The 18,637-nt window shown below is 39.5% G+C and overlaps 1 long non-coding RNA gene across 2 annotated transcripts in view; it reads left to right on the plus strand.

Annotated features, from left to right (window-relative positions):
* LOC130663989 (uncharacterized) overlaps positions 1 to 18,637 on the plus strand; it is an 84,626-nt gene that overhangs the window by 45,324 nt on the left and 20,665 nt on the right. For both annotated transcript variants that reach the window (XR_008989278.1, XR_008989277.1), the window contains exon 3: positions 7,084 to 7,245. This is a non-coding gene — a long non-coding RNA (uncharacterized LOC130663989). The remainder of the gene's footprint in view (positions 1 to 7,083; positions 7,246 to 18,637) is intronic.

Genomic DNA, 18,637 nt, shown 5'->3' on the forward strand with positions numbered 1-18,637 from the left:
ATCATCGTCATGGTTGCTCGTCGAAATAAAAATTATAAATATAATAAACACAGATGGACGCAATAAAACCCCGGGGGTTTATATCAGCGAGTTGATAGTCTTCGATATCTCTATGAAAGATCAACTTCCAGGTTCGACGTCGATCGCGATAGCACGTCGCTCTGGTACTCCGCTCTAAGGAGCAACGCAACCGTCGACGGGAACTGATGGGTTCAGGTATAAATATCGATGAATCGATGTTGACAGTATCGGGGTTCTCGATGAGCGCATTTATGTATAAATATAGAAAAGATCGGCCACGACTATATACCAGATACCTGAGCGACTAATGAATTTTTCATATTTTTGGCATCACCAATTTTCAATTAAAAATTTTTTTGCTCAAGTTTGATGTCGGATCTAAAAGATGAAGTTAATCGATTCGAAAGTACTCGGGGAATTATTTTTAGTTTGGCATTTAATTAAAAAAAAATAATGAGTATGATGAGCAGCAATTGACTCGAATAATTGACTTATATATAATTTGAATATTGTCGTGTATTTAAATTAGTATAGGTGAATGTACTGAGATGATATTGGAAGATAGACAATTGACATCAGTTCTGGTTCATGAAGTAATTTTATTATCGAATGAGTTATACGAGGAAATTACGTACATCAGAGAGGAATCGAGTGAATGGATGGGAAGAGGGAAGAGACGAAAGAGTAAAGAGTAATGAATATAAAGATAAGAAATAGTCGTCATGATAGTTTAACAAAGAGTGTCTACATGTCGAGCATCCTGAAGTAGTTTGAACGAGAATTTACGTTTTAAAATTACAATAATATATTTATTTATGTGTCTGGCATAAATATTTATTTTTAATTCTCGAGTAGATTAAATGATTAATTTCCATGCCGTAGTTGTTTAAAAAATTCAGATGTTAATTCAAAGAACTCGAGGCTTATTCGTAGTCTCTCCTCCTTCTCCTCCTGCTTTTTCACCTCCCGTCACTTCTGCTGGGTCTATATTCGGCTCAGTACTCTCCTAGCACTTGATGCCATCAAAGAAATAGTCTATATATATTTATGTATATGTATAGAGACGGTGGCGAGAGAGAACTGAATACTCAGTCAGAGTGAGTGGAGGTCGTCTAATGAATTCAAATATTTGAATTACAAGAGTTTCATTCGAGTTCATTCATGCCATGTCGTCGTTAGAAAATATAAAACGGACTGGCGTCCTCGCTGGTAATCAGCCGGCTTGATCTGAAAAGAGCGGCCTGTCTTTCGGCAACGCAGACTCGAGAGCCAGGGGTTGGTGGAGAGATAAAAAAATTATAAGAATTTATATAAATAATATTTAAATAAAAAATCCCTGCAAGATGGAAGTGGAGCGTCAAATGGGACAGAACTCACGGTTCTGCAGGCGACTGACAAGGAAGAAGATGACAAAAAAATAACACATTTTTTAAATGGAAGAGAATCACGTCTCTGGTTGACCGGAACCATTCGTCATCTTGTGGTTTATTTCATCAACTTAAAATGTTGTTGAACCAGCCAGTCTTGCTCCTCGGCCAGATTATGTTGACGAACAAGTTAAAGAAGAATAATAACAAGTTAAATTAAGATAAAATAATGGATAAACACACAACACCGAGTCTTGTGTGTAAATGTTTAAAAAAAATACGAGCATAAAAAATGAGGGGAGATGAAGTTAAGGTTTTACAGTCGGCTATATGTGCTTCTTATGACTACGGTTTAGTTTATGTTACTGTACAACACGGGTACTAAGAGGACCACGAGCTGCCTACTCGCGGTAGCAACTCACGCGGGCCCATTCAAATGTCTTTAGATGAATTAAAAATATAATAATAAAACTTTACGAAAGAAGCTCGCGCACCAGCACCCGCCCAACACACTTTCAAAATAAAACTCGAATTTTATCAGCACAAACGACCTATCAGCATTATTATTGCTGCCATTTTTATTTTATTTCTTGTCGGAAAATTAAAATGTTTGTTTTTATTTTTATTTTTTTTCCTTGATAGTAATGTTGGAAAAAAAATTAATGGGTTTTATATTGCGACGGTTATTTTTTTGAGGTCCATTTACTTTGGTAACAATTCCGCAGTATAAGTAATACTCGGGTTGGATATAAACGGGAAAAATAATAGTCGAAAATGCTCTGGCTGACGATTCGCGGAGCTCGGGATGGGAGCTGCGATGAGTATAAGAAAATAAGAATAAAATTATGGAGCCAAGTAGGGCGAGAATACGAGGAAAGTGTGCGCGGTTGTGGTGGGTTTATATTCTAGTGGATATGTAGTTTGTTGTTGGTTATATACTTTACGTGAGATAATTTCGTTCGGGGAATGGAGCGATAATAATAATAGTAATGAGAGATAGCACGTGAGGTTGGGAAATTTGTTAAAGTAACCTAATTATCGCCAAGGGCATGACTCAACCCACCGAGTTGTACTCGACAGTACACACTGGCAAGATGATGGTCTTGACAGTTATTACTGGCTTGAAAATATATATATGTATATATATTTTGTTATTCTGTTATTCTTTTGGGCAACCGGGAATTCTTTCCTTCTTGGAAGCCGCACTTGCACGAGCAACTCGGCCTTATTCTTTCTCTACGAGTTCGTTTTCCTGGAAGGATTTCGATAAGAGTGTGCGCGAGCGAGACAAGGATTTCTGTTCGTTGGGTTGAGTATATGGGAATATGAGATATGCTGGCTAGGTGAATATGTTGGATTGAGGGGGAGGTGTACCTCGTCGTTAGTACGACACTTGAGAGCTTTACTTTTTCAAATCTTGTATTTTTATTTTTAACTTGGTTAGCTTTTTTTTCGTACGGGAAAAAGAAACGCCGGAAAAAGTTGTACGCAAGAAGTTCTTCAGATGATGACGAGACCGGCGAATTGAAATTTATAAAGTTTTGTCTATTTTTTTTTTGCTTTTTTTCATTGAGTTGAAATAAAAATTCTTAACTTTCGAGACAGAAAATTTATAAATAAAAATATAGGCAGTTATTAGTTTTAATCGGTATACAATTATTATATATTATCAACAAAATATATTTTTTTTTCTTGTGTAAAAAAAAAATTGTTTATGTAAAAATACTTAAATAAAATAGTGGGTTTAATATTTAAACAAAAACTTCAAATAGAATCAATTTAAAAAAATTTGAGTCAATTTTAAATTTAAAAGTTTACCCCACGTGTCTGTGCATAGTTTTTAAAAATTCTAAGCTGACAACTTGGACCTCTTTTTCTCTAAAAAATTATTTAAAAAAATAAAACGAGGTTAAATTTTATCTCGTAAATAAAATATTCAAAGTGATAGATATTCATGAGACAGATGCAAAGTACATAGAAGGTATTTACAAAAATAAAATTAATTTAGTCAAACGAAAACATGATAGATTTAAGAAAATCTATTGTCGAGAGGATATAAAGTACGTGAAGACGACGATCGGAATAGGAAAAGTTGTGGTTGCTGCGCGACAGGAATAAAATGTTGAGGCGCCCGAAGGCGCTCGATTTTAGAATTTTCGGTTCATTAATCTTCGACGCTATCGTGACTCTCGTCTGTCACTCTCCCACCCATCCCCTTGATCTGAGATCCCCGGATCCACACATCCTCTTCGTTCTCGAGCGGGAGTAAGCGCCAGAAAGCGCCGAGTCCTCTTTTAATCTCAGCGATCATTGTTCTAATTCAAATTCGCCCGATTAGATCTAATTCTCCAGTAAATAACAACAGTTATACACGTATCTACTAAATATACGCATCGCAATCGCGTCCTATCGATTCGTATTCCGCGTCCCGAGCGACTTCAGCCAGTCAGCCACCATCTCGTCTGCGATCACATACATTGCGCAACAATATACACACAAATACCTTCAGTAATATTTTATTTTCTCATTCCTCCTGACGTTTGTTTTTTTCTCGTTTCCTCTGACTTTACTCTTGAACTCTGGCGCTCTGTAGATTGACTAGATTTCAATGAATATCAATCAAGTGGTAAAAATATCCAACTCAATGACAAACTTTTATACTAGAAGCCTTGACATTTGCCCGCATTATTTTTTATTTATTTTCAAAGCATTAAAATTTTATTTTTTTAAACTAATTACCGATATTTACTTGCTTACTAATTTACTTTACCGACTTTCCTACACTGTAAAAAAAATTGTTTGAATTTTCAAAGATTGTATATAAGGCAATGAACACATACATTTGTGCTTGAAATTTCATTACTAATTTCATATAGAATTTAAAATACACGTTTTTGAATTTTAAAATTAACACTTTGGATTTTCAAATACTTTTTTTGGATTTTCAAATAAGTATTATGAAATTTCAAATAGAATTTTTAAAATTCAATATATGTTTTAGAATTTTCAATACTTGCTTCGAAAATTTAAAAATCAAGTATAAATTTTAAGTACGTTTATTACAATTCATATTTTTTTTCTTAATTTTGAATACCAGCTTGATTATTAAATTACGTATATTAAATTTAAAGCTTTTTTCATTGAAAATACAATTCAAATATCTAGTTATGAAAATTCAATTCCTTTTGTATTGTAATTTTCAAATTATTTTTAACAGTGTATAAAATCCTCGACATAAAAATCTGGTGACCTGACGTCATCGAAATTTGAACCAAAATAAAAATCACAGAAAATATCGAATTAAAATGAAACATTAGAACAGTACAGAAGTTTCTTGAATGAATTTATCGATTTGAATATCGGTATTTATTAAAACCGCCAAGTGTAGATAATAGGCATCTTAGTATCCTGAGACAAGGCGTCGATAAAATTCATTTAAAATCAACGTAAAGTAACTCGAGAGTTGTTATTGGAGTTGTACAATACAAACTTGGGAATAAAACAATGGCCCATAAACCTGTGGCTTCTGGCTTACCGCGGCAGAGATCGCCCGATCGAATCTCTCTACTTCTCCCCAGTGCTGCTTCTTCTCCACCTTATCCTTATTTTTTTTACGCTCTCGCGCTTCGCGATAACACCCACTTCTTAGCGTATTAGTGAATGGATTCAAATTACATAGCCCATTGATTATCGCCCATAAACAAATAAATAAACATTTATCTTATAAAATATACGATAAATAAAACAAGGGCGCGAAAAATTCAAAACATAAATAATAATTTATTTAAATTACCTAACAATAACAATCGTAGCAGGAGGAAAAAAAATAAAAAATCTAAATAAATGCTCATATGACAGATTTGTAAAGCTTAACTTAATGAGTCAAACACGCGGATATAATTGATGACTACGGCTTGCTGTGCACAAATGAATGCGACGTCGCACCCTCCTTTCGGGAATTATCCTCGTGATCAGCGTCAAAGATAATTCTCGTTTGCCGGCCGGTTGGACAGCCTGACGACAAGCGTTATCGTTACACACACGCACAGCACACTTGTCCCTATCCCTCTACCTCTATACTTTTATACATACATACATACAAACAAATACACACACGTACGAACGAATACAAAGTGCGGAATTGTAAAGAGGGAATAGGGATAGAAAGTTTAGTAAGGAGTGGAAGGGAAGAGAAGACAACCCGAAGGAGTACAGACCACAGCCGGACAACGTGACGCGTATTCGAAAGATACCAATCGGTCTTTTGTTTCCGTTTCATCCCCGTTTGCACCTTCGAGTACGTGCTTACCATCCGCCGATTCACCCTCTGGCCATTACATTCTCCTTGATTTATTGCACACAAGTGTGTACACTCTTCGCTAATAAGTAAATATATATGCTAATTTCGGAGGACTCTTTGATGCTCAAGCATATGCTATTATCCTTTTTCATGTCCAATATGTCATTATAACACTTGTTATACTTTTATATTAATGCTCTGGTAAATAATTATTATTTATGTAACAGCAATTATTTACAATTACTTGGGAATGCGTTTTATATTTTTTAATTGAATAAATAAATTTTTTGTTGACTGTCGGGAGATTCGAGTCAACTGATTTGCCACACAACTGCTACTTAATTTTTTTTTTTAAGGCTTAATGTTGAGTTTTTTCGAGATACGAGTAAAGACAGTTCTTATCTCAACGACCAGTAACAACTGGTTAGCTGAGAGTAGAATCACTGTAGTGAGTATATACATATATAAATATAAATATAAATATATATATAGAAGTAGCTTGTATCGATCGTAACCAGTTTAATGTTGTGTTGTTATTGTGTGTGACTACGAGCGTGCCGTGAGTTTTTAAAATTCCTCAATAATTTTCGAGGGTAAGGAATGCGGAGAAAATGAAAAAGGATAAAAAAAAAATTCGATACAATGGCGACGGTTATTTGAATGAGTGTAATGATATTGCGATGCAGTTTGTCACACTACACAGACACACCATAGAGTTTAGGTTAGTTGGGTTAAAAAATGCTGGGAGCTAATTGTCCGGAAGCCCGCACTTGTAAAAATTATTCCAAACGGAAGAGTCACGACATTTGGACGGCGAGCGTTTTTCCTTGGAATTAAATTTATGGAGCTATTGCGAACTTTGCTCGTTTATATATTTATATATATACTTTTACGTGAAATAGTTGTAGGTTGTAGTTGTATTGTAGTAGCGAGAAGGCTCCTTAATGCTCCAGCTAGCTTGCTGGCTATATATATATATATATATATATATATATATATATATACATATATATGTGTATCGATTTCGAAAACCGATTTTATTTCTGCTCAATTTAATTATTGAGTTATTGCTGCTGTTACCGTACATAATAAATGTTTATAATCGGAGAACGGTAAAACTTAAGTGAACATTTATTATATATACAGGCGAGCAGAGGGGGTAAAATGGACCTGAGAAAAAATGTCAATAGGGATTGTTTTTCACTACAACTTTTTTGGCCTCCAAATAAGTATTTGGTATCAATACGACCCAGCTAAAAAAAAGATTCTTAGCTCGAAGCAAAATGGGCCCACGCGAAAATAAATTTATCGACTAGATAACATATTTAATTTCTCAATTAACTCCTAATAAAAGTTGTATTATTTATTGTATATAAAATTTTTTTTTTTGTCCAGGAACGAGTAAATTCATGTTGGCATTTGGAACATGAGTAAAAGACCTTCCACGAAGCGAACCATCTTCATTGGTCCTGTTTATAGCAGCCCACGCAGAGAAGGATATCTCAGCGTGTCTAGTGTTTCTACATGCGGACAGGCGTGCGAGAGATTAGATCTAAGGTAACTACCACACGAGATTCTCATATTACAAAGTTACTTTTATTGTTGTACCTTTTTTTCATTGTCTTTATTATTTTTATTATTATTTCGATCTCTCGCAAAGTGAGCCCGCAGTGGCAGTAGCTCCCGTTTTACTCAGACCCATCTTTAGCGAACACACATCCACATATACACACACACGCACTCCAAGAAAGTCCTCATTATTCTCTTTCACATATAGAGTGTTTCTCCGCCCGTTTAGATTTTTTTTCTTATACACATTTTCTCTGTGCTCATTCGCCCATTCGCGTCCCCCTTCCGACCCCGTCCACGTTCCGCGTTCCATAACCCGCCCGTCAGGAGCACACTCGCGAAAGAGCTCGTTCTCCCTGGGCTATCAGTATTACGATTATTACACGATTATCATTACGGGTCGACGGATATGCCAGAGCTGAGCAGGACAGAGCGACTACATGTGACTGAGAAAAAGCCCGAGTGGGCGAAAGAGACAGCCAGACATTTAGAGGAGTCTTTACCTCGAGGAAAGAGCAGGATAAAGAGCAAAGAAAGCTTGCGAGTTCTCTTTAGACTCTTTTTATATTTTTTTTTTTATTCTACTTTGCTATCCAACTACTCAGAGCTACTCGCGTATTCGAAATGAAGCCGTCCCGGCCATTACGAGGAGGACGGTTCGCCTGGTGCGCCTTATCTCGTAATCTTAATTTCTCCAGATTCCCCAGCTAGGCAGAAATATAATGTTACGGGCATGCTCCACCGAGTGTGACTCGATTGCAAACGTCGAAGAAACTCCTCCATTGGACTTCTTGCTCTAGCACATTAAACTCTGGAAATACAAATTGCCAACCAAAAAAATAACTTTAACAAATAAAAATGTAATCGAGGGGCTGCACTTGGAATACCAGTGGCAAATTATTTTATGACCTCGTCGAGGTCACGTTTGATTCTGACTCTAAATAAATACTCGTGTAAATACATTTTTTCAATATCAACCTTTGAGTATTTATTTTGAATAAATAAAAAACGTTTAATCCTGTTCATATTTTTTTGGACGAATAGAGGAGTTGAAGAATTGAAAAAAAAAAAAAATACAATAAAAAATAAAAAGAGTAGAGATTAAAGTTTAAATTCCATAACGCACACCGTGGGGGTGCATCGAAAAACGAAATGCCGGTGGATTCGTAGCTCACATGTTGCGACGAAAAATATAATAACAATGGACATATATATCTATAGACATAGGGGTGGGCATGCTGATAGTTTATTAGTCCTCGGAAGACAATGGAGGTCGGGACCCGAAAAGAATAAAAGGGAGGTCGGTGGAAAATAAAAGTACTGGTAGAAAAAAAGTAAATAAATAATAAAAAAGGGTGAAGGGTAGATGGGGGGTGGTTCAAAATAAAAGGCTGGGAGTAGTGAAGGTGAGGTAAGTGCAGTTACAAAACGAGCCAGCTCGCGGAAGGCTCGAGAGAGATAGAGAGGACGTGAAAGCCGTAAAGAAGAAACTTGAAGAAGAAGAAGAATAAAAATAAGAAGATAAAGGAGCAAATAAAAAAAATGATAAAAATAAGTCGGGTTCGGACCATATTTAAGTATGCGCGACCGCCGCCTTCGAATTTATGTACGGCGACAAATATTTCAAAATCATTCTACTCATTCTACTGGAGCTCTTTCTTTCGTCCGGCATACATATATATATATATATATATATATATATAACTCGGTCCTTCTATTCTTTTATACCTTTATACACTCTCGCCTCTGGGTACTGAGCGCGCAGACTTGGACTAAATAATAACTCGAGGAGGGACCAAAAAGACCAAAAGTATCAAGCAAATGTCGAGTTTAAAGACAAAGACCGATGCTCGAGAAATAAAAAATAAAGTCAATAAAAAAGAATGAGACTCAAGAGGGACACAAAGGGTGCGGCTGACGGCGGAGGCTTTAAAAAATTCGGTGGAATATATTTAAAAATTCAAATCATCTATTAGAATCGTCCACGAGCCGACAATGTGTCCACGTCACCACTCTTGCATAGCGGGGGATTTTATTCCGGGAAACGAGGGATAGCCTGGGTGGAGAAGAAGGCTGAGAAGAAGAAGAGCATCCAGGAGCTGAGTATTGCTTTTAAATTCAGACCGGAGGCAGGGAGAAGGCTCTGCTAGCTTCTAGGATCTAGGATCGGCAGATCTCCGAGGCAGATACGCGAGCGTGTGCCCAGAACAGCGTCGCCGGTCGTCCGGACGAATTATTAGCCAAAGTGATGATGCCCGAGTTAAGACTACCAAAAAACACTGGCAGGTTCATAGGTTGTGGATTCTTTAGTCGACAGCACAGCTGGAGGCTCAAGATCCTACCCATTTACCCGAATATCCACATCATATATGTTATATATATTATTATTATAATTCATAATAATAATAACAACAAATATATACACACACATACACATGTGTAAATATATATTGACCCGGCGGGCAGGGAGAATTGAATCGTGAATTTCTATCCGAACGTCCGCAGTTTCGCAATGGCGATTAATCACCCGAAATCGTGAATTACCTATTGCAAAATCGAGCCGGTTGGTCGGCGTCGGTGTTCCCGAAATCGTGAATTTCAGAGCGATTCCGGTGTCGAGTTGGATCTGCCGAAGGAGGAAGGGACAAGAGGGGAAAAGGAAGAACTGAGGACGGTAGAGTGAGGATTTAGGAGCCAGAAGAGAGGGCACACACAGATCTGCTCTCGATTCAGAACTTAATTTCCATTCGAGCTCGGTGATATTAAAGCGCGGCCGTGTGACGTCATATGTATGCTAATATCGGGAAGCAGCCCCCGCAACCACTGTCATTGGCAGTTGCTGGTGTACTTGCGTTGGTAGTTTTGTGTTCCCGATATGCTACAGTAGTAATAGTAGTGCCAGTAGTTGTGGTGGTGATCATGGTGATACAGGATTCACTTCCGTTTGTAACGTCTGCTCACGCTTTCCAAGTCTAGTGTGTGGATCATGCGCATTAGGTATTGCCATACATGTGAGGGCTTTCGCACACAACCATCGTGTAAGCATCGTACTATTTTATAATCATTTATATAAATATATATATATCTATTCAGTACAATGATGAATCGGATCAAATTCTAGTATAATAACACAGGCGCGCATTTTAAATTAGTATTTAAATGTATGCGGTGCGTTCAGATCATCTATATTGATAACACGTCACAACGAGAGTTTGATTCCGCGTTCGTTAAATATTCCAGCCCTCTGACTCTCGTTCACAAGCTATAGTCTAGCCGCGGCCATAGTTTAGCTATACACTTATTCTGCGATACTTGGCGGATTTCCGCGTACGCGAGAGCGTGTGCGTTAATATCGACTCCGCGGCGGATGCATCCTCATATTCATTGGGCATTTCGTTGCGGCTGATTGTCATTGCGTACCAATACAAATGCTGTTGACGAGGATTTGAGGGTATAACGTACGGCAAATTTATGAAATGAATTATTGTGGGACCCATCGATATGGTCCTGGTCGTATGTATGTATGGATTGTTGGATTGATTTATTTAAATTGGGAGATTAGAGTTATATGGATAAGGAATAAAACTTTAGTGTTGACTTTAAAATTTAGAGCTACCTGTTTGTCCACGTCCAGAAGGAAATATTCGAGGCCGTTATTTTCCATTGTTAAATCCTTGTTTTGAATTGCTTGACGTATGTGTTTTGTACGTGACGCCAAAAGTGGACTTGTCCTCGAGAATTTAGAGCTAAACTACAGCTAGCTAATAAATTTAGTTAAATATATTTTTTTATATTTTTCCGCTTGGATATTTATAAATACTTATCACGAATATGCTTATGAATATATACAATATATATGTTTATCGCAATGATTGAGACTCGAGTGCAGAGTAGTTTGAGGAAATAGAACAAATTGAAAGAAATGAATTTTATTTGCAATCTCCATGACCTGCTCGTGAGGATTGGATGAACGAAATGTAACGGGATGACAACCCAAGACTACTTGGACGTTAGTTGGGTGGTATACGTTTGTGGACAGAGGAAAACTGGTCAGTGGAGACGGATGATCCTGAATGTATATAGGAATAGAACGTGATTTGCGGTTTCAGAACTCTCGTCTCGGATTTGAATTTATCTTGTCCCAGCGTAGTGCTATAGAGCGCTCGGGGTTTTGGAGTGAGCTGGAGCAGCCGGACGCCCTCTTCCTCCTCTTTACTGCGACCCCAGTCTCACGTTCAGACCCCGGTAAGGTGCGAGGATACCAGCAGAGTCCAATGTGTATAGTCCGAGAGATCTTGTCTAGCTGGAAGCAGCACCCAACCCACTCACGTCCCATTCACCCTCTGCTTTCTCCTCAGTCTTCTTATCCCGGTCGTTGTGTACCTCCCTCGCTCTTGTCCTTCTTCGCCTTACATGCTGAGCACCAAAGGCCGATTCATAAGGGTGAGAGGCGGGGATTACTGTCGAGAGGGCGAGAGTTGGCTGAGATAGCGCCAGCAGGGACGGCGGAGGAAATTTCTACTTGAGGATGAGAACGAGAGGATAGCAGAGGATAGTTGTACTGAAGAAGGAGAGTATGCAGATGATCTTCCGCTCTCACTTCCCGCGTCTCCTGCTCTAGCACCAGCTCCTACTTGGAGATACTGCGGTATCGATCTCGCGGCCGCGACCTAAGGGGGTCGTTACGGCCACCTTCGTCCCCGGGTAGTTTCGGACAAATGCCGGCCAAAGAAGACTCGGCAGTGAATGCTGCGACACAAGATTCGATCATCTTCTTATGCTCATGTTGGTATAATAAAAATATGAAAAAAAAAAAGTATATTTACAGACAGGAATATTTTTGTTGCCGCTGTCGCTGGTGCTAGCTAGCAAATAAAAATATCCATTCCTTAATAAATTTTGTTTTTATTGTCTTGCGAAATTCAATTTTGGAATGAGGTTAAATGCTGAAAGAATAGTAATTGGATTATTTAATTATACAAAAAAAAAAAAAAATAATAAATGTTGAGTTGAGTTAAATTTAAATCTAGTCGAATGGATTCGTAGCCAGTCACAAGCTTAAAAAATAATTAAATTCTTGTTAAACAATTCTTTCAATTTTATAAATATATACAACGTATAGAATAAATTTTAATTAAACTTTGAATAATAAATAAAAAAGTAGCATGAATATAAATAAATAATTATGGTAAATAAAAATGAAGACAAAGAGAGTAATAATGGTATAACAATAATATACCGTTATAAATGCGTTGAGCCAATTCGCAGCGAATTGAAATTAAGCGGGGGGAGTGGCTCGTTAAGTAATTCGCGTCATTAAGCAGTAATGGTAGTCAGGCTCGTACACACATCCATACTAACTCGTGTACACTGTAAATTATATTCTGTCGTCGTGGTTGTTGTTGTTATAGTAATTTCAGCAGTAGTAGTGTTAGTAGTTGTAGTAGTAGCAGTAGAATAACCGGGAGAGAGCAGAGCGAGTTACGCCATTATTCCGAAACAAACGGCTAACGACCTACCGCTGGGTTGCGATTGGACGAATGACGCGTGATACGGCGTATATACCGAGGGTTGTCAGACACTCAGTGGAAGGGGATTTTAGCAAAGATAATTAGTCGACTATGAATGAACTTTAATTGGCTTTCCCAAGAACCGTCGGCGCAACCGTGAGTATGTGTATGACTATTACTATGTCGTTGACAGCGATGATGAGTTACTTCGGAGTGGATGGCCCCCATACCTCTTCATCTCCGTCTGAGCTCTGCATCAAGTCACCGCGTTGATGAAATCGCAACGGAAGCTGCCGGGGCGCGCACACAAGCCTTTGACTGCTGGCAAGACAAAGCGATTTGGACTCGGCAACTCATGTAGCAGTAGTAGTAGCAGTAGTAGTAGCAGCAGCAGTTGTAGTAGAAGTTGCTGTAGTTGTATCAGAAGTAGACCAAGGGGGTTGAGATATGCGGGGGTGGGTTGTTGGATATTCTGCATAACCCTTGCTCGTTGAGTTGACTAGTTCGGATATTATTAGCATTGTTAACCAACCAACTCGGCAGAGTAACACACTGTGCTATCTCCGATATACATCAACCCCTTTTAGACGCGTGAGTTCCCATTCGATGTACAAGATCACGGAGTTTGAATCAGGCTTCCCTTTGCCTCTCTCTCCTCTTTACCTCACCCTCAATTCCGATTCCATTGTGCTCATTTAATACACTCACATATTATACACATGTAATGTTACGCAGTGCCCCTAAAATGCCGCGGGCCATTCGCATCATCTCGTTTTCAATCCCCATTTATGTACTCTTAATTGCCGTACTAACGTTATGATGATCCTGTCAAGTGATGTCGTCGGGGCCGCGCGGCTTACAACCCTTTCGACACTTTGCCAGATGATCGTGGGAGCTTTCTCAACAAAAAGGTCCCAAGAATGAACGGCGATTGACTGCAAACGCCTGCTCCCTTGCTCTCTCTCTCTATATATATATTTATTCAACATTATTTTCCTTCATTTCATTATTCTTCATCTTGCCCACGTAATACTGGGTTATTTTTCAACTGGAAAAACGTATCTTGGAGTTACGAAAAAGTAAAAAAATTTGAGGCTGTGCAAGCTTACAAGATTGGACAAAAATGACGAGGGTGGATTCAAGCAATTTGCTTGCCCAGAATCTCGTGTGTTACAATATATACATATACATATACTTATACATGTATATACATAGATGTGTGTTTGTACAAAATACACACTTACACACAACTATAAAGGATACAGCAGGAAAGGACATTGCCAGAATGACGAGTCTCGGGTTGACATTTCATTCCCAGTGAATTCCCGCACTATGCATACTAACTAGGACTCGAACGACGAATGTAGTAGCTCTACAAGCGCGTTTCCTTGTTGGGTTTATCCTTATAGACGAGGGTGAGTGGGTGGTAGTTGTAGTAGTATTAGCAGTTGTACTAGTAGTAGTAGTAGTAGATGTAAGATATAAGGCGGATTGAGGAGTTGCGAGGAGGGACTAGGAAAAAGAATGCTGTAATGGGCACGGTACAAGCAAGAAAATTCTCTGAGACTGCGTCTTGAGGAGAGGGGCTGGTCTGTGCTTAACTGGACACAACCCCTTATGTGTGTAGCACGTAGCACTGGTAGACGGAGACCGTGAACGAGGGAGAGATCGAGCCAGTGGCCGAGAAAAATAGTAGAGTGGCGCGCGCTGGTCAGACGTACGACGTAAGTTACCCTATTCGCCGACAGATGCAGCGACCTGTTCTCTACTGGTTAGCAAGTTAGACGTGTACGTATACGAGAATGAAATAAGACGTTTTGCCTTCCGTATCGTTCAGGATGGCGGACTATGACTACAGCTATGAATAAGACAATGACAGCGACGACACGAGTCTCTGATACAAGACGAAATAAGACCACCGGGTGACTTTATTTATCAAGACATTTTTCCGGGAATTCGCGTGAGATTTACAATTGAATCGTATATACATTCACATATACACATATATTTCCGATAGTTCGATTTGCCTAGAATCATATACATGTATATGTTATACCTAATACACAAACAAATAAATAAATAAATTGTCTTAGTTTTATGGGTTCGGTAGAGTATCCAACGGGCGCACGAGATCATGCTCTATTTAGGAAAACAAACAGACACGATTCTTGGACAATTACTCCAGCGAAAAGAGGGTGGAGTGAAACGACAATGACAGACGACAGTGAGCAAGCTAGCTAGCTAAGAAGACGACAACGACCAAGTCTACAGTGACTGCGACTATTCAGTTGAGTTAAGAGATATAAATATATATGTAATATAAAAGAAGATAATAAATAAAAAAGGGCCTGAATAGGAAAAAAGATACGAGAAAAAAAGTGGGCGGTGGGTTGTAGGTGGGACACACGTAAGAGGGACACGTAAAACCGGTAACGGTGGCAGTCACGAAATCCAAGTCAGCCCGTTTGGAGGTACCGACTTCTATTTTTAAACGGTTTCCTATTACCCATGGCAACTATCTCCCACGCGAAATCTAACCATTATTTTGGTCTAGCCTTGTTTTTATTCGCCCCTCGCCACTTCACCTTTCTTTCTTTCTTTAATATATACGTCTTTACTATACAATACTACCACTATATCCATATATATGTCTATATCTATGTCTACAAGCTGGTTGACGGAAGGAGGAATATCCCTCCCGCATAACTCATCCCCGTGGCTCTCGCACTCATCTACCACGTGCCCTCTCTAACCTCCTCTCGAGTTTTAGATTTTTATTTGCTTTTATTCCGGTGTAATTGTTGGGGCCAGTCACCACTATCGCCACTACCTGCGCCGCAGGTCTAACCATCCACTTGCCGAATGTTTCTCAGCCACGCGACCTCCTTTATGGGATAGCACATAGACTAGGTATCGTCCGCCTCGTCTTTTATCTTCTCTCGCCGGACTCAAGTATACCATTACATTAAATTCGCAAATTAAACCAATCTTAGAACCGTCAGCCAGCACATTGTTGTCCTCTAAATTCACGTTGAAAAATTTAAACATTAATAAGTTAATTAAATAAAGTATACTTACTTGCTATGCAGAGTAACTGAGTTATGTTCCATCAGTTAGTTGGTTTAATTTACTAAACTACTCTTCGACTTATATTATCTCCAAAAGCCGTTTAATTTACCGAGGCGACGTTATATAGCACAGTAGCCGGGCTAGAGTAGCAGCAGCACTATATAAATGAGTCTTTCGTCTTCTCACGTTACTTGAATATAATCGTATACGATGAGGGTGGGTATGAAACTAGAGAGGGTCGTTAAAAGAGACAGAGAGAATTAGTCTGAGCTAGTCGGCAAGTGAGCGAGCGAATGAGTGAGTTAGCGGAACAGTAGCAGTAGCAGTAGTAGTATAGAGCGAATGTAAATTTGTAGCCGCTCGCAATTTCCCTTAGAGTTTGAAATGGTTTTGCAACCGCCTCTGTTGCTGCTGTTGCTACTGGCGTATACACTCTGTACAGAAAAGTGTGTACGGAGTAGTCATGAGGATCGGTCACGGGGTCTAGTGTTGGGTGTTAAAGCGGGTTGCACGGGTGCCGGAATACCACCAGCGACTGAGGGTTACGGGGGTGTGGGACGAGTTTAATTATCGGGTTAAACGTAGCGAGCGTTGATTCTGATGAGAGTTCCGGATTCAAATGTGTCGGTCCCCAGTCCACCCGGGCGTTTCGCTACGTGACTGTCACCGCGACGGGCTAGTTAACTAACTAACAGTACGGACAGTTAGCAAGTGAGCGAGCGAGCGAGTTCGGGAAGAGCTGTAGGCGGGGGTAGTGCTGCGATTCGTGGGGGAGATACGGCACGTACCTATATAAGCCCCCGATGACATTGTTCGCACTCGGATTCATATTCAAATTGGCCTAGCGCCGACGGATTGCGATTATTGCGATTATTATTGCCGCACCGTTTCGTCCCAAAATGTGTGTAGGGATTGAAGAGAGAACGAGCGAAGAGGATAAAGGAGGAAGCAAGTCTACTGGATTTTGGATAACTCTCCCTAGCACGTTGTTACACAAGTTATACATCTATTATACAAATTTTAAACAATTCGTTCGCTGGGCGAGAGAGTTTCTCTCATCCCTCTGGTGGGTTATGTCAGTAGACGAGCTGGTGCTGTCTTCACTGGCCGGCTTGTAAATGCTTTCTTGAATTACTACAGAGCAGCAAATGATGGGATAAAAAATAGCTAGTGACTGGTGAGTGTGAGGGATCCTCAGGGAGGGTGAATGTGAATGGATGAGGACAAAGAGGTGTATCGAAACTGTCGGGTTGTCCCTTGGGGAGAAGGACATTTGAAACCGGATAAGAATCGCGGTGGTAGGGCAGGAATGTAATAACATTGTACATTGGATTGGGGATGATGACTGCGACGAGAGGATTAATAATAATAATAATAATTATAGCAGTTGCAGAGAGTTATTTTGTTCGTGAGTAGAAATAAGGCGCGAATAAGAGGTTGATGAAAAATGATGGAGGGGATTCGATGGATTAATGTACCGAGAATCGTGCCAATTAAAAATCCAATTAAAGAAAACGTCGGGCTCGAGCAGGCGCGAGATTTAAATGAGGAACTTGCTCGAATCAAAATCATTTCCGCCCGATAAAGCGGCCGTTCATTTGTTAACGGTCGTGTTGAGGATTTCCGTTATTTTTTTTCCCAATTCCCTTTTGCAGTCCCGTATTTTTTTCCTTCTCCTCCCAGTTTTCTCCATACCCACCAGCCGCTGCCGCTACTTACCCTCTCTCTCGCTCATCTTCTTAACACCCCCGACTACGTTAATTCCCGCGACGTTCCAACGTTAGTTTTATCGCTCGTCATTTTTTTAAGTGCAAATGAGTTCGTACTTTGCTTCGTCCGTCTTTAACGTCGTCCTCTCATTTACCACCCACTCACCCTCTCACAGCAATTGCCAGTACTCTGCCAGTACTACCACCCTCTTGTCTCGCAGAAATTTCTTTTCTCGCCCGGTGGACCAAGGATCCTCCATTATTTCTTTAATTTAAAAACGGAACGATTTCCACGCAGGGTGACTTGCCGGATTAAAAACCCTGTCGTCCGGACGGCTGCGTCCCGTACTTTTTCTTTTTTATTTTCATCCACTCTCTTTTTCTTTATTCACCTTCCCTGTTTCTCATCCTCCTTCCACCCCTCTCTCTCTTTATTCCAGCAAGTAGTGTAGGTAGGACTACTAGTCGTCTACCTCAGTGTCGTCGTCAGCGTTTCTCTTACTCCCTTATACCGCCAGTACAAAGTATAAAAGCAAAGTCTTTGTGGTTCGAGAGCGCGACACTTAAAAAATTACAGTTTAATTCATTGCCGCGCTTGGCTTCTCCAACTCTCGTTTCTCGCCATTCTACTAAAGCGAATTTATTTTTTTTTTCATTTTTTTTCCTTAATACTCTTTCATTTATAAATTCAGCCTTGAGAGAATTGCGGAGCAAATAAGAGCTGGGGTTTTATTTATTTTGGGCATGATACGTCTATACAAGGATTCGGACTTGAGCTCGGACTTCTCCATGGGATATATAAAGCGGATATATAATGACGGGCTCGGGCATTAGGTAGTAATTACCAAAACAACGCGCTCACAACAACCTACCAACGGATGTTTCATTCTATACCATCATTAAACAGTATAATTGCTTGCGTCCTGTGCGCCTTTCCTTTATTCTATGCGTCGTCGTTGTCGTCTTGCTCTTCATATAATCGTCTATACATTTGTCCGTATCGCAGAATTCTAAAAAAAACGCTCCCATACCCGGCTCATCCTCATTTGCTCAGCCATACTCGCTCTTCTTTTTATTTCTCACTCTCGCAAC

Source organism: Microplitis mediator, chromosome 2 (genome assembly GCF_029852145.1).
Source record: "Microplitis mediator isolate UGA2020A chromosome 2, iyMicMedi2.1, whole genome shotgun sequence".
Taxonomy (NCBI): Eukaryota; Metazoa; Arthropoda; class Insecta; order Hymenoptera; family Braconidae; genus Microplitis; species Microplitis mediator.